At 46.2% G+C, this 26141-nt stretch overlaps 1 protein-coding gene across 6 annotated transcripts in view; it reads right to left on the bottom strand.

Moving 5' to 3' along the window:
* Rapgef4 (Rap guanine nucleotide exchange factor 4) overlaps window positions 1-26141 on the bottom strand; it is a 284557-nt gene that overhangs the window by 149909 nt on the left and 108507 nt on the right. The window contains exon 1 of one of the 6 annotated variants that reach the window (XM_028885725.2): window positions 23251-24426. The exons of 4 other annotated variants lie outside the window; for them this stretch is intronic. The gene's annotated coding sequence lies outside the window, so the exon portion shown is untranslated. Of the gene's footprint in view, window positions 1-23250; window positions 24427-26141 lie in introns of those variants that run through there. One more of the 6 variants, XM_028885726.2, reaches the window with a different exon arrangement.

The following is a 26141-nucleotide window of genomic DNA, read 5'->3' as shown; positions in this document are numbered from 1 at the left end:
TGCTGTCACGGGGACACCCACAATCCACAGGATGGGGACCAGTAACAGCAAGGAGGAGAGAGGGACCGTATTCCTAGAACTGCTTTCAATGCAGACAGGAAATAACGTTTACATGTGGTCTACTTTGGATCACCAGTAGGTGTCCCGCACTCACTCACACCTGCAAACAAGGCATTCGGCTCCCAAAGAGCTCACAGTCTAGGGGGAGGGTCCCTAAACTCTTTCTTGTCTAAGTTTATAAAGCAAATCTTCTAGATGTTGTCACCCACGCGGTGTCTTCCACAGCTCACCCTGCAGCTGTATCAGCAGAGAACAGGTAAGGTGGAGATCAGTGGATGTAGGGGTAATAAAACTGTATTTTGTTCAGATTCTGAGTCAGATACAGCTGAAAGTAAGTCGGGTGTACACAAATAAAAAGCAGTAAGGTAGTAAGGCACAAGGCTCCATGGGAACTTGAGTTTGAGGTGCTGGGCCAAGCCTGAGAGGTCCAGGAAAGAGTTGGAAAATAAGATAGTGGGAACAAACACCCCAGAAGAGGAAAGGGGGTACAGAGAGACTCAAGCTACTAGGCTGAGGCACACAGAGAGCCCTGAACACTCAGTCACTGAAAGACAGGAACAGCCAGGTCCCTGTAGGGCAAGAGGACACATTAGGAATCTTGGCTTCTATTCAAGGCAAGAGAAAAGCATAGAAGAGCTTCAAGAATTGATTGGTTTGCTCTAAGAGATTTGGAGGTGGCAAATGGCCAGGGAAATAGGACTGAGGAACCTAACCAGAAGCTTAGAAAACAATTCTATCTCAGTTCTGGCTCCACCAACAGCCCACCAGAGTCCAGATCTTGGTTTGCAGGGAATTTTGTATTTGGAATCTCAGAAAGTATATGGAAGGGGAAAGTGAGGTAGGGGAGAGAGAAAAGTCAATGCTGGTATGGATAATTGGAAATCAATTATTGTGGGGACCCACTGAGGAGGTATGGGGCAGGCACTTCCACACCCATCCACATGTGGATGAAGAGGCTCTCGCATACAGTCCTCATGGCTTGAATGAACATGGAAGAATCCGTGCTGCTTCTCCCTATGAAGACCCTTTGCACCTCAGTTTCATTCCTGTTGTTTTAATAAGGAACCCTAACAAAAAGCAACCCAGAGGAGGGAAGGCTTTATTTGGCTTACAGCTCCAAGTTATGGTGCATCACCTCAGGAACGTCAAGGCCACTGGTCATTTCACATCCTTGCTTGCCTCCTAGAACTCAGCAAACTTCTGCTACACTTACACAGTCCAAGGTTCAGTCCATAAAACAGTACTGCCCACATGCATGGTGGAGCTTCCCACCTCAAGTAACAATCAAGACAATCCCCCCACAGACATGTCCACAGGCCAACTTAGTCTAGTCAGTGGTTCTCAACCTGTGGGCTGCAAACTGGGGATCGAATGACCCTTTCACAGGGGTCGCCTAAGACCATTGGAAAACACAGATACTTACATTACATTTCATAACAGTAGCAAAATTACAGTTATGAAGTAGCAATGAAATAATGTTATGGTAGGGGGTTACCACAGCATGAGGAACTGTATTAAAAGGCCACAGTATCAGGAAGGTTGAGAACCATGGCTCTAGATAATTACTCATGAGACTCTCTTCCCAGGTGACCCTGGGTTGTATCAAGTTAACAGTGAACCTAACCAGCACACCTTGCTAGTGAAGAAAGCCATCAGGCAGAAGTAGGAGGTCACAGATGATTGAAGTGGGAAGCAGAGGACCAGTCCACTGAGCTGCTAGACATTGGAGGCATGGTCCTGCATAGACAGCGCACCAATAGCATTTATGGAAACTAACCTCTCCATTTCATCTGAAGTAAAACAAGAAAACTAGAAGCTATTTTCAAATGCCATCAAATCTTTCTAAATATTTTTTGGGGGGGGCAATGTCAAAAAAAGAAGAGGAAAATGTCTACAGAGATGATGTATGTAATCAGCCATAGGGACCATGTTTAAACCATTCCACAGCTGAAGCATCACAGGCAAAGACAATTCAAAGTAGACTTCAAACGCTCTCTGGGTGTGATGCAGCACACCTCTAATCCCAGCCCTCGGAGGCAGAGGCAGGCGGATCTGGATGAGTTAAGCCAACCTGGTTTTCCATAGAGTTCTAGGCCAGTCAGGGATACACAGTGACCCTCTTTGTCTCACAACAGAAAAACAGACAAAACCTCTTTAGGGTGAACTGGACGCATAGCGGCCCAGGGCAGCAAGGGCTGAACAAGCACAGAGGAAGTCCAGCAAGGAATTCCCACGGCAGCAGGGATGCTCTGGACCTCAGCTGGGGCAGGTGTGAGAAAGCCCAGCCTGGCACACGGCATGAAGAAGACAGAGACAAATCTCACATGAGTTCCTTCAAGCAACTTGGCCTTTTGCACCTACAGTCTGGCACTTGCAGATTTGACCAATGATTGAAAGTAATTTTTTAAACTGTATCTGCACTAAACATGCACATGGTTTTGTTTTGTTTTTTTTTTTTTTTGTTTGTTTTGTTTCTCTTCATTGATCCCTAAAGACCACAGAATAACAATATTTACATCGTGTAAGGTATTATAAGTAAGCCAAAGACCAATGGAGAACATAGGAAGATGGGCTCAGGGCCCCTCAGACAGTACACCATTTTAGATAAGGGACTTGCCTGCAAGATCCAATACCTATGGAGAATGGGGAGTAAGGACTTTGCAAACACTCATCCAAGACAGGTACGCAGGAACCCACCCATGAACACTACTGACTGCAAACACCTGTTTCCTAACCAATCTACCTCCCTGCTGTAAATGGGCCATAAAAGTGCTGGTTACCCAAATTACAGTCCAAGGTCAACATGGTATTAAGGTTTTGTATCTGAAGGTAAAGCATTTCCAACCGTTTTCCTGGTTTCACACTTGGAGTTCCTGCTGTAGGACGGGCCTCCCAGTGAGGCGCCGCTTCATGCATTTTAACGGCTCCCTGTTGGTGCCCTGGGCCTGGGGTGGAGGGACATGGCTCTAGTGGAATTTAAACACTGTGATCACAGGTCACTGTTGTAGCAAAATTGCTGTGGTGACAGTTTAGTTACTAGAAGAAGCCTAATCGATGAGGACAAAAATTGGTCTGGTTCCGCAGCTGCTGCCCCAACTCCATGAGTCCTATTATCTCACTGACCACATATATCATCTCTCTCCTTCCTTACCCAGAAATGACTCTGACACGGAGTTTGCTGTTTCCACTCGCCTAACTACTAGGTAAGGGGAGACTCCATGCTCTCGCCTTCTTCCAAACCATATTTTGCATCTCATTTCTATACTGCATGGTGTTTGCACTGGGACAGCTCAGGGGTAGACTCTTAACTCCACTCTGACTCCGCTGTCCCAAACAAGCTTCCCGCACAGCCCACCCATTGTGAAATCATCTTAAAGGACAGCAACATCTGGGGAGAGCTCCACCAGGCGGTTCGGTTCGCCAGCTCAACTTTTCTCAATGTCAGTCAGGCCCGTGAACTTCCTCTCTTGTGATCGTTCAGTGACTTCTCTCTTTGAAGAGTCATTATCTACCTCCAACAGGTTCTCGCCAGGGCTGGGTTAGTTCTCTCTCTCTCTCTCTCTCTCTCTCTCTCTCTCTCTCTCTCTCTCTCTCTCTCTCTCTCTGTGTGTGTGTGTGTGTGTGTGTGTGTTTAAATATATGAAACACCTTGCTTTAAAGCTAACCTATTTCTGTATCCTAACCACGTTCCTGGCCATCTGATCCCCCAGCCAGCTGACACCCCTGTCTTGACTTCATTCTTGGAAATCAGGGGATGACAGGCCATTGATAAAATTAAAGCTGAATGATAGAACACGAATTAGAGTGGTGATTGAACTTGAAGCAAACAAGAGCAAACAGCCCTATGCCATAACTAGCCAAAACAGCAAAGTTGGCGGACCCACCACTCATCGTCCTAACAATCCCTATGGCCATGATGGTGACTAGTGCTATCTTACAATATGGAAGGCACTTCCATGAGCTATCACAGCTCAGCTCTACCCAATTTTACAATACACACCAGACACTGTATCCTCACTTTTGCCAGTAAAACAAAACAAAACTGAGTTTCAGAGACGAAATGTCTCACCCCAGTGAATCACAGTTAAAAGTCCTGATGGAGCCAGCAAGATGACTCTGACTCTGAGGGCAAAGGGCTTTGTCCCATAAGCCTGGTGGCCTGCGCTCCATCTCTAGAATTCACGGCAAGGTAGAAAGACAGAACTGTGCACACACCCATGTACCCACACATGCATGCAGACCATACACAATGATGTATTTTAAAGAATTGAAAGGTCAGGATATAAAAGTAGCCCTTGAGATGTGAAATTTCACCTGCTTCCTTCACAGCCTACATCAAGCCCCTCCTTCCACTCCATGGCTGCTCATGCTCCATTTTCAGCCTCATGGTCTCTCACACTTCAGACTGAGGTGTCTTTAAAGTTTCTGCATTTCATTAAACAGGGGAGTTAAACAGACACTGAGTGGGCTCCATTAACTATATAATGAAGACGCAGCAAGATCTTTACTCCAGGCCTCCAGGGTCAGGCAGCCCCTGAGGACCCAAAGCTGCGATGGGAAATTCCTCCCAACTAGATCCCCAAGATGTCCAGAGAAATCCGAAAGAGTAGGTGAGGGGCGCAGGGCAGCTATCTGCCAGAGCAAATTTCAAGTTGATAAAAAAAAAAAATTACTGAAGAATCACAAGTCATCTCATACTGTGTGCTCCAAGACAGGTGGTTCCTGCAGAAATACATCATCTAATCTGAGATATTTAATATAAATTTAGGAGACAAATACTGGATCTACTTAATTATCAACAGTTCTTGTATTCAAGCCCATAAACATACCACGTATTTATTTTAATGCTTTCCCATCTGTATGTATAAATGAACTCTTTGGCAGAATCTAGTAGAAACACAAGCGTTCCCTCTTGTCTCAGCTCACTGCATCCCACACGGTGGCACTTTTCATTACCTCTCCCCCCGCAACCTTGCTTCATCTCCCAGACAGCAGCTTCACAACGGTTCTGTAGAGTGCCACCCCCCTTCAAAAGAACAGAGGTTCACGGAAAGGCTGCTGAGACATTTCTTCCATAAAAACACAGATTCTCAGAAGAACTCTTAAAAACAAAAGTGCAGCCATGTGCTGGAGTGGCCTAACACTAACACTCTTTTTTAGCACTTTAGAATTAACCGATTAGTTTCAATGACATCGATAAAAAACCAGTCATAGTCCTGGTTAGAGGAGAAAAACTGAACTCAACCTAAGCAGCAGGTTCAGAGCTTGAATCCAGTGTCACCCCCCAAGTAGCACAAAGTGCTTCTCCCTGAGTACAGCAAGTGTGGAGAGGTCTAGACCACCCCCATGGCACTGTGCTGAATTCAAGCTAAAAAGTAGAAAACAGAGTCAGACTTGGGGCCACACGTCTCTAATCCCAGCCTGGGTTACAAGGGAGCCACTGCGGGGGGGGGGGGGGGTAGGGTGGTGCAAGAATGGTCTTGTGCACAGTAAGACTTTGTCTATCTTAACCAGACGGAATAGCGATGTCAACGAGGAAGAAAAAACCTCAGCCTACATAACAGTGGCAAAGATGGCTCATCCGATTCATCAGAGAGCTCCGGAGGACCGTCATCCAGTCACAGCTATTTATGTACAATGATAGCATCCTTGGCTGCCTGATTCCCAAGAGGACAGCCTATTAGAAGAGAAGATTATAATGATGGAAGGATGTACTAGACACAGGCCACCGAGAGTACTAAGAATTGACAACTGGCCATTAAGGGAGCGAAGACAAAGAACTTAAACATCAGAGTAACCATAAAGCATGGCAGTGGCCCACACCTCGGAGGGCTCAGGCAGTATTTCTGTGTCTTACGCAGGGCAGTAATTGCTGCTTATGATAATGTTCCTGAGCTAAAAGGTACAATACTCGCTAGACTGTTTCAGGAAATGACTCCATTTTTAGAAGATGGATCTCCAAAGTTAGTTAAACAATAATCACTTGGTATTTAAAGGGCTATTTAGAAAACCTGACTGGGAGAACAACTCATGTCGTATACGTTCTGGAAAAGAGCCAGCAGGAACAGTGAACGTCCCCATCCACACGCTGTGGCCACCGGGAAAACTCTTCATCCTTATCTCACTGGGACCCAGGAAGCATCCTGGGATGCAGATGAGCAGTGTGTCCATTCTACAGAGGAAGAGGTAAGGCATGGGGGTTAAGAAAGTTGCAAAGTCGACAGTCACTGCCTGTCGACCCTGAAGTGTGAACACCAAGGCATGGTGGCCACAGTGCTCGGCTTTCACTGGACCAGCTTTCAGCTACTGCGTTTCCAGCCCTTCTCTCTCATATCCAACCACAGCAAACTCTAGTTTCGTTGATTTAAGAGTGAGCTGTAGGCTGCAGGGATGGCTCAGTGGGTAAACCACTTGCCCTGCAAGCAGGGGGACCTGAGTTTGATCCCTCAAGCCCTCATAAGTCCAGTGCTGGGGAGGTGGAGGTGGGATGTCTGGAGTTCGCTGATCAGCTAGTCTAGCCTAAATGATGAGCTCCAAGCTATTGAGGGATCTTGTCTCAAAGGATGACATCTGAAATTGCTCTCTGGTCTACACGTACATACACACACACACCACACATACACACACACACACACACACACACACACCACACACACCACATACACATATACATACACATACACATACACACACACACACACACACACACACACACACACACACACACACACACACACACACCTACATACCTACATATACACTGTGGGACTGGAGAGATGATTCCGCAGTTAAGAGCACTGGATGCTCTTCTAGAGGACCCAGGTTTAATTTCCAGCACCCACATGGTAACTAATAACTGTCTGTAGTTCCAGTTCCAGGAGATCTGGTACCCTCATTTGGCCTCTGCAGACACCAGGCAGGCATGTGGTACAGACATACACACAAGCAAAACATCCATACACATAAAACAACCATTTTTTTTAAAAAGTTACTTGAAAGTCAGACTTATTGTTTATCTAACAACATTTGTTGAGCATCTTGTGGGATCAGGCACTGGACTGGGTACTGTGGAGAATACAGAGATGAACAAAATACTGCTCTTGCCCAGAAGCAGGAGACAGAGCAGAGCGGGAGATTGACACCCCAGCCGTCAATTACTATGCAGTGTGTACGGAAGAACAGAAGTGCTGTCTAGGGGATGGCCTAGCCATCAGGCCTGACCGCCGGTGACCTGGAGCAGGGCGTGTTAGAAGATTGAGCTCCGCTGCAGCTCGTGAGAACCTGAAGCCTCAGCTCCACTGTCTGAGCACTGGGCCCCAAGGCCAGGAAAGGAGCACACGCACTCACGAGGGAGCAGACCAGCGTCTTAGGCGTAATCGTCTCTAATGAGGACCACGCCACTCCAGTCAGCGAGTGAGAACAGTATTGCCCACCCACTGCAACCGGGAGATAAGTCGTGGGACCAGTTACAGGTCCACCTCGTCTGCAGGCAGCACAGGTATGTCTTCTGGGAAGTCTCGGGGGGAAAAACAACCTCTCTCATACCTAATTATATAAACAGACTAACCACTACCAAAAGAAAAGAAAACTTCCATTACACCCACCTGTGGTTTCCTGAATGGCGTCTTTGGGAAGCAATTCTGAATGCTTTTCCCAGAAAACTAAGCTGCAAGTTTCCTATTTTTATATAAACTTTAATGAATCATATAAACAATCCATGAATTCATTCTTATTATTTAAAAAATGCCATAGGTCAGAAGTATGCATAATAAAAAATGTAAGGTCCTACTTCACTCTGTAGTTCTTCCCTCCCATTCCCAGGGCAAACGGCTTAATTTACAATCTTTCATAACTCCATCAACACATGGATGTGTTTACCTACACATCTACCTACATTCATGCAGATCTATGGCTTTGAGCTCATTTTACAGTAAATAGAATCATGCCTATAGGCACTGTCTTTTAATTTCCTCTCTATGAATTAACAACATGTCTTAAAGATCTGTATGTATCTATATATGTCTCTCAAGGAGTTAAATAGCTTTATAGTCTTTCATTTTGGGCATGAATTATGATTTATACAAGTATGTTAACTGGTAGGTATTTATGATTGTTCCAGTTGTTTGCCATTATAAATAACAATGCAAAGAACATTCTCTTTTAGCTGGGTAGTGGTAGCACATGCCTTTAATCCCAGCACTCAAGAGGCAGAGGCAGGCAGATCTCTGAGTTTGAGACCAGCTGGTCTACAGAGTTAGTTCCAGGACAGTCAAGGCTATGAAGAGAAACCCTGTCTGGGGAGCAGGGATACACTCTCTTTCATTTTATGTGTACAGCGGTTTTGCCTGCACGTCTGTCTGTGAATCAGATGCATGCAGTACCCATGGAGGCAGAAGAGGGTGTTGGATCCTGTGGAACTGGAGTTAGAAAGATGGTTGTGAGTGGCCATGTAGGTGCTAAGAACTGAATCTAGCTTCTCTGGTAGCTCAGTACTCTTAACCTCTTAACTGCTACACTCTCTCTCCAACCCTGCAGAGAAGACTCTTAAATGCACATCTTTGTGACTTTGTGAAAGACTTAGAGATGTTTATGCAAATGGTGTATGCAAACAAGCTATAAAATCTGATTAACATTAGCACCCACTCCAACAAACTCCAGGAATCCCTGCTTCCCTATTGCTGGATATTTGTCAGTGACTTTTGCTGCATCAGTTTGAGGGGGGAAAGCATATCTAGTTATTTCTGTTTATGTTTTAGTGATGACCAGCGAGTGATATTTATTGGTTGCTGTGGGATGTCCTGTATGCTGTGAATACATGTTGCTATGACTGATTGATAAATAAAACGCTGATTGGCCAGTAGCCAGGCAGGAAGTATAGGCGGGACAAAGAGAGAGGAGAATTCTGGGAAGTGGAAGGCTGAGACAGAGAGACTCTGCCAGCCTCCAAGATGAAAAGCAGATGTTAAGATACTGGGAAGCCATGAGCCACGTGGCAACTTATAGATGAACAGAAATGGGTTAATTTAAGCTATAAGAACAGTTAGCAAGAAGCCTGCCATGGCCATACAGTTTGTAAGCAATATAAGTCTCTGTGTATTTACTTGGTTGGGTCTGAGCAGCTGTGGGACGGGCGGGTGAGAGAGATTTGTCCTGACCGTGGCCAGGCAGGACTAGGAAAACTCTAGCTACAACTGGTCATTTCTATTTCCTTTTGAATTGTCGTATATATTGTTTGCCTACTTTTCTTGCTAGTGGCCTTTCCTTTTTGGTTGACAAGATTTGGGAACATACTTAAGATTTCTCATCCAGACAGTGTTTCTAAATCAGTCTAGCCACCTGGATGTGTCCGTTGTTCTCTAGCAGGCAAGTGTGGCAATAACATTCTGATGGCCTTGATGAGACTCTTTCCCAAGTCTTTTACCCACAACTGCTAACCACCCCAGATGTCAGCCACAGGAATAATCCCTCTGCCATCTGGAAAGATGCCAATAAGCTCAGCAGCAAGTTTTGTTTGTTCTAGAAATAAGCAGACTGGACATAGATCTCTTTCGACAATGCACATGGGCTCCTCAGGAAACCTGGAGTGGATGCTAGAGTGTCTTGAGCTAAGGAGATGCAAACGCGAGTGAGCTGTTGGGCAACCTTTTATCGCCACTTTAGGAGCAGGTGGGGAACACGGGGGGGGGGGGGGGGGGTGGGGATGCCTGGAAGAAGAAACAGCTTTGATAGAAAAAGAGGTTTGAAGACCTAAGTGAAAACGGTGGAGAATTAACCACAGCAAATCACTTTACACGTCTCTGATGGGGAATTAACCACAGCACATCACTTTACCCATCTCTGATGGAGAATTAACCATGGCATCACTTAACCTGTCTCTAGTCCTGCTTGACCACCTTTAACCTCGCGCTTATTTCTTGCACCAGCTAGATGCTGTGAAGTCACCTGAAGCACTGATTCTAAAGCAGAGAGCACTAACTTGAGTCATTTGTGCCAACAAACTGAAAGCTGACTCCTACGGCAAATTAGCAGTGCCGGCTGAGTCAGGAAAGGGTCACAGATTAAGTTTCATAGCAACTATTTCCCTCTATTCTTAGCAATCATCTTAGAGTGAGAGAACAAAACAGATTGAGGATCTATTCATACAGCAGACTGTTAGCAGGGTCAGAATCACACAGCACTGTCTTTCTCATCATTAGGGCGACTGTGCAGCCCCACCACCAACATGGAGAAGAGAGAAGGTCCCTCATGCTTACTGCTTTCCAAGGGCCTAGGGCCAGCAATGGAGAAAGGACTTCAACTCAGCACATGGCTGTATGTTTTTCAGGTGCAGGCAGCCACTGAGAATGGGAAAGTCTTGGACCTAAAAGGTTGACCCAAGGTTCTGGAGGGGTTCCGGTTCCAGCAGATGCCACTGTTTAATGAAGCGAGAAGAGCAAGGCTTGGATCCAGCATGGATGGGTCAGCTCAGCAGCAAGGTCTTGGACTGAACTCCAAACTTGTTTCCTGAAGCATGGTGGCAACAAGGCAGTTGTGATCTGAACCACCACATCGGGCACAGAGCATCGGTTTGCTCCAAGTGATTGTGTGTCGTTGTTCAATGGGGAGGGGGGCAGGAAAGGCCAAGGGAAATGAATTGGTGCCGCTCTTATATTACCTATAAAATGCAGCGTCTCGAGAACATGCCAAGGCTGGGCCAATGGATGGCATATGAGATGTCCTGGATCTGAAAACGAATCATCTTACATTTTAACTGTGGTCTTAGGCACAGGTGGTACATACACAGTAGCCATAAATCCTGTACTGGAAGTTTTGATAGGAAACATGGAAACATTTCCAGACATGTTGGAAACAGGATGATGGTTCAGATACAAATTTCCTTGTGCTGCAGTTGCTCCAAGGATGCTTATCAATCAGTAGTTTTTGAGGACTCATCATAGCTTTTTGGGGAGTGAGTTTTGGAGGTTTTGTTTTGGCCGTTGTTCAGTGCTGGGGGTGAAACCCAGGGCTTCACCCATAAGAAGCACTTACTCCACCACTTGGTAATCCCCCCGACTCCTTCCTTTGCTTCCATATGTACTTGCCTTTGTTAGTCATGTGCTTTTTGAACAAAGCTGTCATCTCAAAACGCTACTGAACCCCCCCCCCCTTTGAATTGCCTGTGGTGCAAACCATATTAGCCGCTTTCTTTTGTCAAATGTAGAGATGCCTTTGGCAAGGTCTAAGGAGTGGACGTCTTAATTTCCCTCTGCCAAGACAGCAGTGACCTAGGGAAGGGGATAAAGTGGGTCGGAGGTCAGGACAACTGGTCCGGACTTGTCATCCACTGCTCTCTTCCTAACCCTGAACTCAGCGGCTACTCTCAGAGTCCTCAAAATGAAATTTCCTGTGATCGCCACATTTCTCTTCAGTCAGCGCCCTCGCTAGCAGACAGCACGATGCGGGGCCAAGAGCCGCTGCACCCCAGAAATCAGCACAAGTGTAAGGCAAGCTGTTTGACAAGTTTTCCTTTGAACAGTACTCTGAGTCCGTTCTGATTCATCTGAATAGGAAAAGCTTCCTGCCTCTAGTTCCTGCCGGGTGAGCAGGTTCCAGACAGGGCTGGCAGCTCTGATAAGGACAGAGCCTCAAGGGAAGAAGAAATGTCTCCCCTTCCCTCTAGGAACCATCTCTGCATTTGAAGCAGTCGGGCACTTGGAAACACCACACGGAACTAGGTTGTCTGAGTAACCTATGGTGTCAGACTCTTCTCTCAGTTCTAGAAGTAATATAGGCACTTGACACCAAATTGTGGAACCGAGTTCAAGGTGCAGAACTCTTTTCAACATATTTCAAAAGTTTTGATCAAAGCCAGGGTCTCCCAAGGTGTGCGGCCCACAAAGCACATCTCGCAGTCTGTCATCAGCCAGCTGGCTCTGCAGAGGCTTGCCTCTGAACTGAAATCTCAAGCCATAGACAGGAAAGGTTGTAAAGCTGCTGGAGGCATAGGAAACCGGCCCGAAGATGAGAAACCTCAACAACCGTATCCGCTCCACAGAGCATAATCTACCGCAGCTCAACGAAGCCGTGACCACTGTCAATTAATTAGGAGGACGTCAGTGCGTTGTGCCTCAAGCCTCAACCCGCCCTGGGGCTCATCTGCAAGGCTGTGGCTTCTCCACACCAGGAAGGGAGAAATAAATTCTGTTCTAAACCAAAGAAGGCTGCTGTTGCTTAAGAGGGATGCTGAAAATTGAGGTGGGATTTTTTTCTTCCTTCTGTCAGGGAGCATAAAAATCCCTACAAAATTTAACCGGGTCCTCATTCCCCAAAGGGCAGGTGGACACACACACACACACACACACACACACACACACACACAAATGGGGGTGTTTTGACCATGTATCACAGCATGTGGGTGAGGGCAGAGGGCAACCACAGGAGCTGGTCTTCTCCTTTCACCATGCGGGTCCCCGACCGAACCCAGACTGCCAGACTTAGAGCCAGTGCCTTTCCCCTCTGAGCCATGTATCCAGCCCAGGGTGTGTTTCTCATGCTTCAAAACTGGCTAAATGAAGTGACAAAATTAGAAATCTTAGTTATAGGTCATGATCTGTGGTTGTTAGGGTTAGCAGACCACACATTCAGTCTTAGCTAGCCCTAGGAGCATCTCTCCGTTGTATGGATGTAGTGGCTAGCCGGTCCAGCTTTGACCTGGAAGTACCACCCCCTTTGAGACTTCGGTAACTGTCACGGAACCAAGAGAGGACCCCTGAAGACCTGAGATCCGGATGAGCCAGCTCTCTTGGTTCCTGGATCCTGGACGGTGGAGGTAGACCGAGCAGAGTTCTCCAGAGAACACCGCTGGACTGCGCTACACCTTTCCCAGACCCTGTAACCTATCCCTTCACTTGTAAGTTACCCCACAAAAATAAACCTCCCTTTTAACTACGGGGAGTTTCCTTAATATTTAAACCAATATATGGGTTTACCGACCTAGGTAGGAGGCCATCTACCATCCAGTTCTCAAAAAACATCAGAAATTTTTGCCGAGGATCACCTGTGGTTGGAAAGCCCAGACGACAAAAGGCACCAATGACAACAATTTGCAGACTCTGGAAGAGCTACTGCCCCCACCCAGGAGGTGCTGAGTACCACAGGACTCATTCTGCAGTTCTGCTCAATTTTTTGCAGGCAACGGTAAGTGGTGGAGACAAGGTGTCTCTCTATATAGCTCAGTCCGTCAGTCTGCTACACTAGGGCAGAGCTGCTGATGGACTGACCTCAGCATAGGTAATTCAGTCTGTCAGTCTGCTGCAGAACAGGCTGAGCTGCTGACGGACTGGCCTTGGCACAGGTAATTCAGAAGGATGAGAGCATCAGGTCCGTCCATCCACAGGCTCCAAAGGGGACTGTATAAGAACTTACACCTGTCCCACCACTCGAAGGTGGAATGGGACTGTTAAGAGTTCCCTGCATCCTCCTTTCAGAGGTGGAGAACCTGAAGAACATTATTTAATAAGGGCGAAGACAGAAGCACAGTTCTGTCCTCTGAACTAACGGGTAGCGGTAGATTCACACAGACAGCTGTCTGTCTCCACTCTCTGGGTCTCTATGAGAGACACACCTTTAAAGAGGGCACAGACACACTTAATAAGAGAGAATACATGTGGCTTTCTAACACCCTCCACCCCCAAAGTCCTTCCCTCTGCCTCCCACCATGTTCCTGCTTATTAGAACTTAGAATGATTCTGGGTGGGAGGTACTTCACTGGCTGAGTTCAGCGTGGGTTTAATCCCTAGTGCCCCTCTGTCCAGAAAAAAAAAAAGAAAGGAAAAAAATAGAAAGAAAAGCTAGAGATGATCTGAGCATACTATTTTGCAGTCAGCTATAATTTCATAAAATGGAATACAGGACTCATACATTTCAGAAGGACTGGGGTGTCAACCTAATTTAGAGTTCTCTGTGGATCACAAATGAACCTTGAAGCAAAGGTCTCTCTTTCAGTTAAGGATTACTGTTAAGGATATGAGCTGTGTGAATAATATTGATCAAAACCCATTTAGTTCATGTTTTTATTATTGCAGAGATTGATTACTGGGATTCGTGTTTTGTTAGGTGTTCCAATAGTTGGTTCCTTCTAGTGTAACCCATGCAAAATGCAATTGCATGCCTGGGTGGTCAGAGCCTAACAACTGAAGCATACAGCACGTTCCTAGTTTATCTGCTCTTGCTTAACAGTTCAAATCTGGACTCATTTAGGTAAGACAGGGTTTGAATTTATGAACTGATCCACTTTAACTCTTGAAAGTTCAAGTATTTTCTACATTCACCAACAAAAATGGCCTTAAAAGAACCTTAATAACCAACATTCAACTTTCCTTATCTGGCATGGCAGATCTACTTCCTCCACGTCACATGGAATGTGCATCAACAGTTAGCCAAGGGTCAAAGGTCCAAATCAGTGGGTCTGTCTGTCATCCTCCTCCCCGACCCCATCTATACAGGTTAGTCTGTACAGGTTCAAACTGGTTAAAGCCAATAAGCTTGGCTCTCTTCCTCACAACTTATCACAAAGACTCAACAAACAGACATACTCTGTTACCAATCCATTTACTCATGAAATGCTGAACAATTACGGTCTTCCAATTCATTATTTCCAATTTCAAAGTGACTGTGGCACACTCAGATGACAAGGGAGCTGTCTAGATGAGGAAAGGGTGTCTCCTCAGCCCTCGAGTCCAGGGCCAACAGTCTCTTTGCTTGGGTGACTTTTTTGACCACGAGTAAAACCACCTCTTTTCCCTGCTAGTGTAGTTTAAAGAATTTTAAAGTGTGTGTCTCCCTGCTCCTGTGATATCCCTCCAGTTACCTCAAGACACCCAAAGACCTGAAGCAAACAGAGCTGTCTTTTCAGGCAGTCCATCAGACTCTTACAAAAAACCCAAAGCACAGAAAGTCTACTCAACTTTTTATTTTTAAGGCAGAAGAGACTTTAGTATTCTAAAACCTTTGTTTGGGGGACAGATGCCCTGAAGCTTTATTTAAAAAGGGAGAGAGCAAGACTGAAGCTCACGTCTTAACTGCACTGCTGTAGGTCTGGAGGGGATGTCAGAGAAGAGGAGACCTGGCCTTCACTTCCTAAGTAAGGCCAGGGTCACCCAGTGTGGGAATCAGCATCACATGATCAGTAACAGAAATCACACCAATGGATGGGTCCTCCCCACCCCTGGGCAGAATCAGAAAAGAACAGTACCCCTAAGCAGACATGCTTCTCGTTTGTTTGTTTTGTTTTTTAGAAACAGGGTTTCTCTGTGTAGCCATGGCTGTCCTGGAACTCACTCTGTAGACCAGGATGGCCTTGAACTCACAGAGATCCACCTGCCTCTGCCTCCTGAGTGCTGGGATTAAAGGTGTGCACCACTACTGCCTGGCCTCGTCCATGTTATTTTTATTATTACTTTTTGTTTATTTTATTTATGGTGTGTGTGTGTGTGTGTGTGTGTGTGTGTGTGTGTGTGTGTGTAAAATACATGGATGTGTTTGAGAGAGGGGTACATGCACCTGTACCCATGTGGATGCCAGAGGAGAATGTCACTTTTCCTCTTCTTTCTTTATCCTATTCCTTTGAGGCAAGATCTCTCTCTGAGTCTCCCAGTTCGGTTGGAAGTCAGTAATATCTCCTGGCTCCACACCCTTCAGTGCTGGGGTTACAGATCATACACGGTTTGTTAAACAGGTGCTGAAATCCAAACTCGGGCTCTCATGCTTGTATAACAAGCACTTTCAATTGAGACGCCATCTGTCCACCCCCATGTTCTAACAATATATAAAGGCCAGGAGAGCACAAGAATGCTATGAGAAACCAACATTTCAAGAAATGACTGACGATGTCAGATGCTGTAGGAAGATTAAGAACTGAGCTTGTCCTCTATATTCAGGACAAGGAGGCAGCAGATGCTTCAGCTAGTGGGGTGTCCACAGTAGAAGTTAAAACCTCGTTGGGCTGAAGTGTGTCTGGGAAGGGACAGAATGGACACAATAAAAACTGTCAATTCCTTCACCAAGTTCGACTGTACCAAGGAGGCAGGGTCAAAGGACACTAACGAGCATGCTGGGAAGATGAAGATTTGTTTGGTTTTGTTTCTGAAGAGTAGCGTGGCTGCCCCTCCCCGCATGTAGACTAAAGATGAAAAGGCAAAAGTTGTGGGAAATGGAAGAAACTGAGTTGAAATCAAGCACTATAAAAAGATGAAGGTGTAGCCGGGCGGTGGTGGCGCACGCCTTTACTCCCAGCACTCGGGAGGCAGAGCCAGGCGGATCTCTGTGAGTTCGAGGCCAGCCTGGGCTACCAAGTGAGTTCCAGGAAAAGGCGCAAAGCTACACAGAGAAACCCTGTCTCGAAAAACAAAAACAAAAAAAAAACAAAAACAAAAAAAAAGATGAAGGTGTACAGGGGCCAGAACACAGGTGAGAGAATCTGAATGAAAAAAATATATATAAAAATAAAAGGAGAAGGACATGACTACTTCCAAAGAATGGAGCTATAAGGGAGAACGCAGGCAGAGGGAAAAGTCCAGGCTGAACATGACCGGCAGACTAAACCCGACCACGAGAGGACAGCACGCTCGCATAGAGAATTATTGGGGGAAGAGAAGGAGGGACAGAGTGTGCCTCTGGAGATAAGAGAAGAAGAGAGGGAGAGAGAAGAAAAGAAGAGACGGGAAAAGGAGGAAGAAGAGAGGGTGTGGATGTGACCTCATGGGGAGGGGAGACATGGGGAGGGGCTTTGTTTTTTTTTTTTTTTTTTTTTTTGGTTTTTTCGAGACAGGGTTTCTCTGTGTAGCTTTGCGCCTTTCCTGGAGCTCACTTGGTAGCCCAGGCTGGCCTCGAACTCACAGAGATCCGCCTGCCTCTGCCTCCTGAGTGCTGGGATTAAAGGAGTGCGCCACCAACGCCCAGCGCGGGGCTTTGTTTTTAAAGGGGGCTTAGCGCAAGTTTATGGAGACTAAGCACCCACGTAGTGACGTAAGGCCTCAGGACCCTGTGCTGTCTAGGCATCTGCCTGGATAGTGACAACGCATGCATGGCCATAGGACCCTGGGTTGACTAGTACAAATGCCTGAATGCTAACAGATATGGGAGAAGACCCACCCCCACCCCTACTCCCGGCCCAGACCAAGAGAGATGGCCAGGGCCAAGAAGCCAAGAGACCAAGTAGCCAAAATGACTGAGCTATATAGAGATCAGGCTGGGGGAAGGAAAGTGGAAGCCCAGACCCTGGGAGGGAGGGTTTAGGGTAGGGAACGGCAGGGTCAGCAGTGCTGGGAGGAGTCACAGGTGCTGAGGGATGCTGGGAGAGTTGGCCAGAGTCTGGTTTGAGATGTTAATAGGCACCTCAGTTAGCCATTTGCCCTGGAGGTTTGGAGGTCTGAGACCTAACAGAGTCTAAGGTGAAACAAAGGTTCTTCCATTTTAATCTGAAACAAGAGGGATGGAGGGCACACGTGGACACATATATATTTGCTGATATTTGTAAGCCCTTCATCCGCTGACCCCGAAGGAAACTCTGCTGAGTCACCCTAGCCTTGTATGATGGAGGCCGAGGAGGAGGAAGTGGCAATAGCCACAGACCAGCTTGCTCGTCCAAGAATGGAAGACAGTAAGATGATGAGCTGGATGAGCGCGGCAGCCAGGGAAGGCCTCCACAGAGAAGGGACTGATGGTTGCCGGAAGAACTAGAGTAGACGGGAGGAAACCGTGAAAGGATGGTTTTTAGAGACCTTGGTCTTGGTTGACTCATGCAGAAACTTTCAGTCAAGAGTCCCCTTGCTTCCCAAGGCTTCCTGGCTTCAACTTTGAGTTCCCTGGGATTAACTGTCCTCAAGGCAGCTGGTTTTCTTCGGCTTATACAGGTCATAGACTTGGTAGCAGGAAGGAAAGCTTGCAGGGTAAAAGCTGAGGCTGTGTGCTGAACATGGGCCAGTGTGTGGTTTGTCCAGGATTTGAGGCCTCATACAAAGGTCTGCCTCACAGGTGTTGAGAACGATGGGAGGCAAGCGTCGGGTAAAAAGTCTGAGCTCAGGTCTGGGTTTCAAAACCCACCAGTCAGCCGGGGGGCGGCGGCGGCGGCGGCGGCGGCGGCGGCGGCGGGGCGGCGGCGGCGGCGGCGGCGGCGGCGGCGGCGGCGGCGCGGCGGCGGCGGCGGCGGCGGCGGCGGCGGTGGTGGCGCACGCCTTTAATCCCAGCACTCAGGAGGCAGAGGCAGGCGGATCTCCGTGAGTTTGAGGCCAGCCTGAGCTACAGAGTGAGTTCCAGGAAAGGTACAAAGCTACACAGAGAAACCCTGTCTCAAAAAACCAAAACAAGCCACCAGTCCCTGAACTTGAAATCCCACCAGTCCCTGAGCTTGTCCCAAGCTCTGGGAGGAGCCACGGGTACTACTGTCTTTTCCAACAAATCTCTTGTATGAAGTTTGTGCAGTGTGACTCTGCAGTATTCCTTGGCTCCCAACTGCCAGGATACCTTACCCCTCAGAGCTGCAACCAGCACTGACTAATGATAGCTGAGTTATATCCAGGGGTCCACTGAGGCTGAAGGTCACAAGTTTGCAAGAGCATCAGTCTGAATAGCAGTGGGTTTTTCCCAGCAGTGATTAGTGGCCTGGTTGGAGGACATAGAAAGCACTCAACTGGGTCTCTTCAGCGTTTGTATTTAACCTGGAAGTTGCCCAAAACAGGACAACTTCCCATCCAACGTGTCCAACATATAGGAACCACTCTATAAGTCTTTCGGAATGAATGAATGAATGAATGAATGAATGAACAAGACTGCTTATAATCTGGCTAAAGAGTGGTTGAGATGACAAGCTATAGTGTCCAAACTGAACAGGGAAGGAAGTGAAGACAAAGGAACCCGAGAGAGGAACCAACACAACGGGTCCTGAGGGATTCCCCAGTGTACTTAGCTGTGTCACACTCAAGGGACAACTTTGAGTTGTCTTGAGTCTTAGGCACCCCCTGGTGGCTGGTCTGGGAGCTAGTATGTCCCAGTCCTCTTTCCACACACACTCTGTTCCTCCATTCACTGTCCAGCACTCCCTTCATTCTCTTTACTCTATCTCCTCATTCAGTCTTTTCACTTGATCTCTCTCCTCTCTCCTCTCTCCTCTCTCCCCCCTCTCCCTCCCTCTCCCTCTCTCTTTCAGTTTTTTGAGACAGGGTTTCTCTGTATAGTTTTGGTTTCTGTCCTGGATCTTGCTCTGTAGACCAGGCTGGCCTTGAACTCACAGAGATCCGCCTGCCTCTGCCTCCTGAGTGCTGGGATTAAAGGCGTGCGCCGCCACCGCCCGACTCTCTTCTCTCTTTTCATTGCCCAGCTACCCCAGGTATCTCTCTTTTAGCTTCATCCGGTTTCCTTTTTTAGTTCATGAAAACAATCCCCATCGTGGTAAGTATGGATAATCATAGAACACACAGTACGTATGAAGGAAGGGCAAAGAAACCTTCACATTGCAGAGTTAAAGAAAGCATAGCTCCTCGGAGTCCCAGGAAAGAGGCATGGATTTTAAAGGACTTACAAACTATATCATATTGTATCTAATTACCCTGTCCTTAACTGAGCACAAGCATTCAGAACATCTTCTATTATGACATTTCTCATTGGTATTTTAATGATTAACATTAGAAGTATTTTGCTGTTAATTTTATATTGCAATGTATATAATTTCTGCTGCCGCCTAGGTTGGGTAGCTGTTTGAAAAGTAGACTTAAGATGTTTATGATATTGTTGTCCAAATGGACGTTTTTACTACAACCTATTTGCCAGTTAAAGGTATAGTATAATCCCAATTCTTTATTTGGATTTCCTTGAAGATCCCAACAAGCTCCTGAGTACTAACTCTGATAAGGGTTACGAGAAATCATAATGAATGGTGAGTGTCTCAGAGGGTCATCCAGCCATCTTTTGGCGCCCACTTCCTCTTGTATGCCAAGCTATTTTAAGATTTTTCCACTCCCTGTATTCTTTTCTTCCCAACCCTGACACTATTTGTGTCTCTTTGGTGGCATTTTTTTAACGCAGGAAAACTTAAATAAGTTCCAAGACTGCAGAACAGCCTTATTATTTGATGATTGTGAATCTTGTCTGGGAAAACCTCCAAACCCAGATTTGCCATTTTAAGCCCTTCCTTTGAATCTCCCATTGTCAGCAATACCCTATATTATTGGCTTCTTATTGATTTTCCCCCTTCCCCTTTACATAAGTTAACTAGAACATTCTAATTTCCTCTCCTCTCATTATGTGTTCTTAGTCCCTCCACATTGCTGGAACACAGAATTGTTTTAGCTTTTTGATTTTCAGAGAAAACACTTAGCTCCATAAATCACACTTGGCCATTAGGAAAGCCATCGTCTTGTTACTCCTCACTGTGACTCTTCACACTCTTCCTTCTTCACCTTCCTCTCAGTCCCGCCATGCTCACACCCCATCTCCTTTGGAAGATGAATGTTTCACATTCATCCTTTGTCCCTCACTCCCACCGCCTTCTCTTGTCCCTGCCCACTTTCTATTCCGAGGGAAGCCCTGCTCCAGCTCAGGGCCGCTTTCCTATCACTCCTACTCATTCTCTTGCTAACCAAGCTCCACCGTTCACTCCCTCTGCATGGTGAATCCTGTGCTCTTGGCCTGAGGGGCATCACACCTCCCAGGTGTGATGGTACCCAGGAACTGCTTCCTGGACTCTCCCGACACTGAAAGAAGAGCCTTAATCTCCTCAGTTCACAAGTGAAGAGACTGGATGTCCTGAAGGTTCAGGCTTCTGGCCCTGGAATCCAGGGAGAGGAAACGACCTGTGCTGTATTGGGTCAATGAAGCGCTTATATGCCAAAGATCCCATGCTCACTCTGTTTAGCATCAAGGAACAACCTCAAGCCCAGTGGTTTTGAAGAAATGGGATTTGTAAGAAGGGAGCGTGAATTCAAGCATCTTCCTTCAAAGAGTTGTTAATCTAGTTACAGGAGTATAGGGAGCATGGTAGATACACTATGTAAGTAAGTGCTAGTTAATCCTTGATGTATCTGAGACCGGGGATGGGAAAGCAAGCCTCGCTGCTCTCCCAGCTTGGCTGGTTTCAGATTGTGCTGCTTGGTCATAGGATGCTTCTTAATATAAGACATCCTCTTGTCTGACACTTCCTTCTGGCCCAGCCGCCCTCCCCCAGATCAGAACAATACACTGTTAGGGGAAAAGGCGGTGCAATTCCTGGGCTCCTTTCCAACTCAACAGCACTATTTACTTTTCCTAACGACAGGGTAATTATTGCTGGATATTACTCTGGGATTTTTCCATATGCCCGTTAGTTTGGAGTGAGATGACCCAACGCTGCCTTTTTCTGCTTTCTGACCTCCTGCCTGTTGACCTCACTCTACAACTTTGCCTTTGGGTTCGACTTTTATGATGACCCAAACTTCAAGTGCCCAATCAATACCCCATTTGGCCACTGCCGCTCTTGAGTCTTCGACAAAGACTCCTTGGAAAAGGCCTTTGTCACTTGCAGCCGGCTCATTGAAAGCAAGTTCTTGCTATGTTCATCACTTTGGCAAACAAGGACAAGTTCAAGGAAATTAGAGGCCGAACTTGACGGAGCGCTGGGTGCAGCTGCCGGCCCAGCTGTGCAGTGATTCTCGACGGGTCCATTACCTCGCGAACACAACGACTCAGCACGGCTTCCCAAGTCCAGCACTCCTGTCGGCCTAATATATTTGGTAACAGCCATTATTTCAGAAATGAATGCATGCGTGTATTTATAGCAGATCACATGCCGGCTCTATCAACAATTAAAGAGATTAGGATTCAGCAGCCATATTTCTCTAATTAGGACAAGATGGAAGATGTCGTCCATAGAGTGCTGCAGTGGAGACAAGGTTTATTCTTTCCTAACAAGACTGCCATGCTGCGTTTCAACAGTCGGACATCCGCCCTCCCTAGAGCCACCCCCTCCCTGCACAGTACTCACATCTCTGTCTGTCCCATGGAATTTTCAGGCAGGGGACTCCCTTTCCAATTGGCCCTTCAAATTTCCCCTTCCAGCCAGCCACGCGATGGGCTCACTGGGCTGTTTTAAGGCTTGTTTTGAAATAGCATGTGGACAGCATCATGGGGCCACTAATTTCATTCAGTGACATTAGTTCCCTGGAGCCTCGGTGTATGTTACATGCTCACACTTAAAAGGCCTCCCCTCTGAACAAAAGCCTGATCTCAGGGTCTGGGCCATAAATTGCATCTTGCCTCTCTCCTGCTCCTGCATTATTTACGCGGTCTTCTCAGGGAGCTGGCTTGAGACTTTCCCTCACAACAACAACCGGCAGGCAGGCGCTGGAAGCTCTGCTCTAACGGGAATGTGGGTTCCGGGAGAGATCCACCCATTCACAGTCTCGATAATAAAATATGATAATCTAATTTGGTAAAAATAAACTGTGAAATCAGAGATTCAAGGCAAAAAACTTTAAAGATGCAATTCAGACTAGCAATCAGTGTTCATTCAGCCCTGTACCATTTCAGCTTTCTCCCTGTGCAGACGCTTAAGCGACGCTAAATTAAATAATTGACAAATTTTTAAAACTGCTGGAAATTACCATCTGTACTTAATTTTGGAATATAAAAAGGTCCACAGAAAACACCCTTTATGATTATTTTGTCTAATAACAGATATGAAACAATACAAACATCCCAGTCACAAAATATAATAAAATATAATGTGTTTCAAGCACTCTGGTTTACATATTCAAACACAGTTTTCAAAACAAAAACCCACAGGAGACATGAAATACTGAGTTATAAATACATTTCTTTTTTTAAAAAATGTCTAGCAAAATAACCAAGTTATTAGATTAAAATGGACCTCCCTCTCATCTCCCACTTCCCTGTAAAAAAATTTTAAAAATCAAAACAATAAACAAACAAAATAAATCTCACCCCCAGGCTTCCTATAGACAGTAACGATGAACATTGCTTTCCCAGATTCGGCTCCTGGATACACACTGAGCTAAACGGTCCTCTCCCCAGAACTTTATTAGGTGGTGATTGCATTTATGCGGAATTAAGTCTACTCCCGCAAATAAACATGCTGGAGCTTCCAGGAAAACACAGAGAAGAGAAACAAGCTCCCTGGACGTGAACATACTGGAAAATACGATAAAACAAGCTGACACTTACACCAGACAGCGCTCCCAGCTCCTGCACAGCGGTAGCCCTAACGGTCCATCCTAGTTTTTTTTAATCCATGGTCTCCTCTGCTCACTGATGGGACCACTCAGGCACATGGTCAAGTTGCAATCAGCTTCCCCCTTAGTGATGTATGAGAGCTGGACCGATTTATCTTGTCTTTCTCCAGCACATTAGCACTAATGTCTGCGTATGCATCCTACCTTTCTTTAGCCGTTGCCCCGGCTTTATCATTGGTAATCTAAATTAAAGAGCCAGTGAACAGAGCAGGGTTGTTGTCCCACACCCCTCCCTGTTTTCCATGAAACAATTGCCAGGCAGTCACTCCCGGACAAGGATCCCACTGTCTATTCTACCGATCCTCTCCTTCTGTACCCCATTGAGCCCGGACGTCTGAGTGGCAAGGGACAGGCCAGCGAGGCTCTGATGGTTCAAAGGTAAATTTACGATTTATGCTCTACAACAGCAGATGGCCCCGGGAAATCCTAGAGAGAGCTGTCATCTCTGAGTGTTTCAGCTCAGAATTGAAAACCAACACTATCCACTAAATTAGCAATCGGATACCCCTCCGAGTGCCCTGGGTGCAGGTCTGCCTTCACATTCTCACAGAAATCTCTTTCTTTTTCCACCAGTATCCGGCTTACATGTGCATCCCTGGGTGTGTGTTTTAGTAAGACGCTGAGTGCAAGGTACACACGAGAGGCTGAATCTCCTATTTAAACATTTAGGGAAATTCGTCAAACAAACGATTAACCTTGCTATGACCTGCTATCAACACACAGCTGATGGGGGAGCCGAAGACAGTGCTTAGATCTGAGGCTGCCCAGTCCTCTCCTTGAGACACACATACGATTACCTTGGTCTCCAGAAATGTTTGGGAAGCAGAAACATATCAGAGTATATTTTTTTTCACATGAAAGTTTTTGATCTCTTCAAAATGTTGCTACTTTAGCAGCATCTTGAGGCCGTTAAAATTAGATTTACAGTGAGTCTCGAAAGAGCAGTAGATTTGTATTCTTCTTTTAGGCACTGAAACTACAGAACGTCTGTGAGCAGGAGAATTTAGTGGCGACTAACCCCAGAAGCTACATCTCTGTTTTGGAGAACACATGATTGTTTCCATCGCTTGAAACATGTTTTTGCATTCTTAATTTTGAGTTTTAAAATTAAGAAATTATGGGGCTGGAGAGTCGGCTCGGCAGTTAAGATCACTGGCTGCTCTTTCAGAGGGCCCAGGTTCAATTCCCAGCACCTACACGGCAGCTCACAACCATCTGTAACTCCAGTTCCAGAGGATCCCAGACCCTCCTCTGGTCTCTGTGGGCACCAGGCAGGCATGTGGTGCAGAAACATACAGTCAGGCAAAACATTCATATACATAAAACAAAAACCAATTTTTTAAAATTAACAAACTGTAACATACCCATTTCTCTGAAAGCATGAAACACAGGCTTGCTGTTTCTTCTAAGATTTATTTTATTTTTAATTATGTTGGGGGAGGGGTGTACAGTGTTGTGTATGTGAGTACTGTGCTGATATGGCCAGAGCCACCAATTCCTTGGAACTGGACTTACAGGCAGTTAGGTGATTGGCACTGGGAAGCTGATGTGGGTGCTGGGAACTGAACTCGGGTCCTTTAGAAGAGCAGTGTGTGATCTTCACCACTAAGCCATCTTACTAGCCCCCAAACTTGTCCTGCTAAACAGCTTTATAACATCCTCCAATTCTCTAATCCTTGGCACTTACATAACTGTGAATTTCCCCCGTCTTTTGGGAGGACAGTAGCAAGAACTGAACCCAGAGCCAAGTGTATGTTGTAATTTTTATTATAAAAAAATGTCTTATTCACATCTCAACAAAATTTTTTTTAAAAAAAAGGTCAGTTTCACACACAAATATCACTTTTTAAAAAAAATCAAGCTCAAACTTTCTGCTTCTCAACTTTCTTGACAAATTTCAGTTAGTTGAAATAAGACTTTGGAGGGCTTCTTAAAGACTCTCCAGGCCTGAGTTAAGCTTTGAAAGTGTGTATTAACTTCTACATTCTAGAACCGAGTTAACCTGCACTGTGCCACAACCAACCAGAGAAATTACCTTAAGAATTTCGATCCAGGCTTGTTACTCAGCAGCTTGGACCTGAATAGCTTCCCGTTGCTCTTAGAATAGAAGCCAAAATCCTTATCACAGCTCCAAGCACTCAATCCTGTTCTCTGGGAAGATAAGCTCACCTTCCCAGAACTGCCTCAGTGGGACTTGGAGGCACCGGTCAGTACTGAGCGCCTGCTCCTAAGTGGCCAGTCCTGTGTACGGAGTAACAGCACTAGCTGGGGATGCTGAGAGATATCCAGAAGGTCTTCTCCACTACCCCAATCAGCTGTGCTAAAACCTCTGCAAGGTAAGATGAAATGAGAGGGGGTGGGGATGGTCTGCAGGGAAATGACTCCTTTGATGAGCCTTGGGCAGAGGAGGACAGGTGAGCCACCGGCCAGAGCGGAAACAAGTATTGCCCAGGCTGGTCTCAAGACTGCTTTCAAGATCTATGCCTTAGGACCGCGAACAGGTGTTATCCCATGGCCACTCTTTGGAGTTTTCGACAATAACTCAAACATTCCCATGACATTCCTGTCAAAATGTCTTTCTTCTAACAGCTATCTTTATCTAAGTCATTCAACCACACGGCCAACTTTACCAGTTTCTAAGAGGTCCCAAAAAGCCCCCCCTCCCCCATTACAAGACTGTAACACTGAATTTCACAAAACCAAAGGGCCTCCCTCAGAGGGCAGCACCGTGTTTAACTGCAGCTTTATATAAACCTCTATATAAAATAATATAAATGCTTGAAGGCATCCGAAGTGCCTAAGTGATGAGGCCTTGGCATGAGC

This window comes from Peromyscus leucopus, chromosome 4 (assembly GCF_004664715.2).
Source record: "Peromyscus leucopus breed LL Stock chromosome 4, UCI_PerLeu_2.1, whole genome shotgun sequence".
NCBI classification, from domain to species: Eukaryota; Metazoa; Chordata; class Mammalia; order Rodentia; family Cricetidae; genus Peromyscus; species Peromyscus leucopus.
This window is presented reverse-complemented; position numbering and strand designations above follow the sequence as displayed.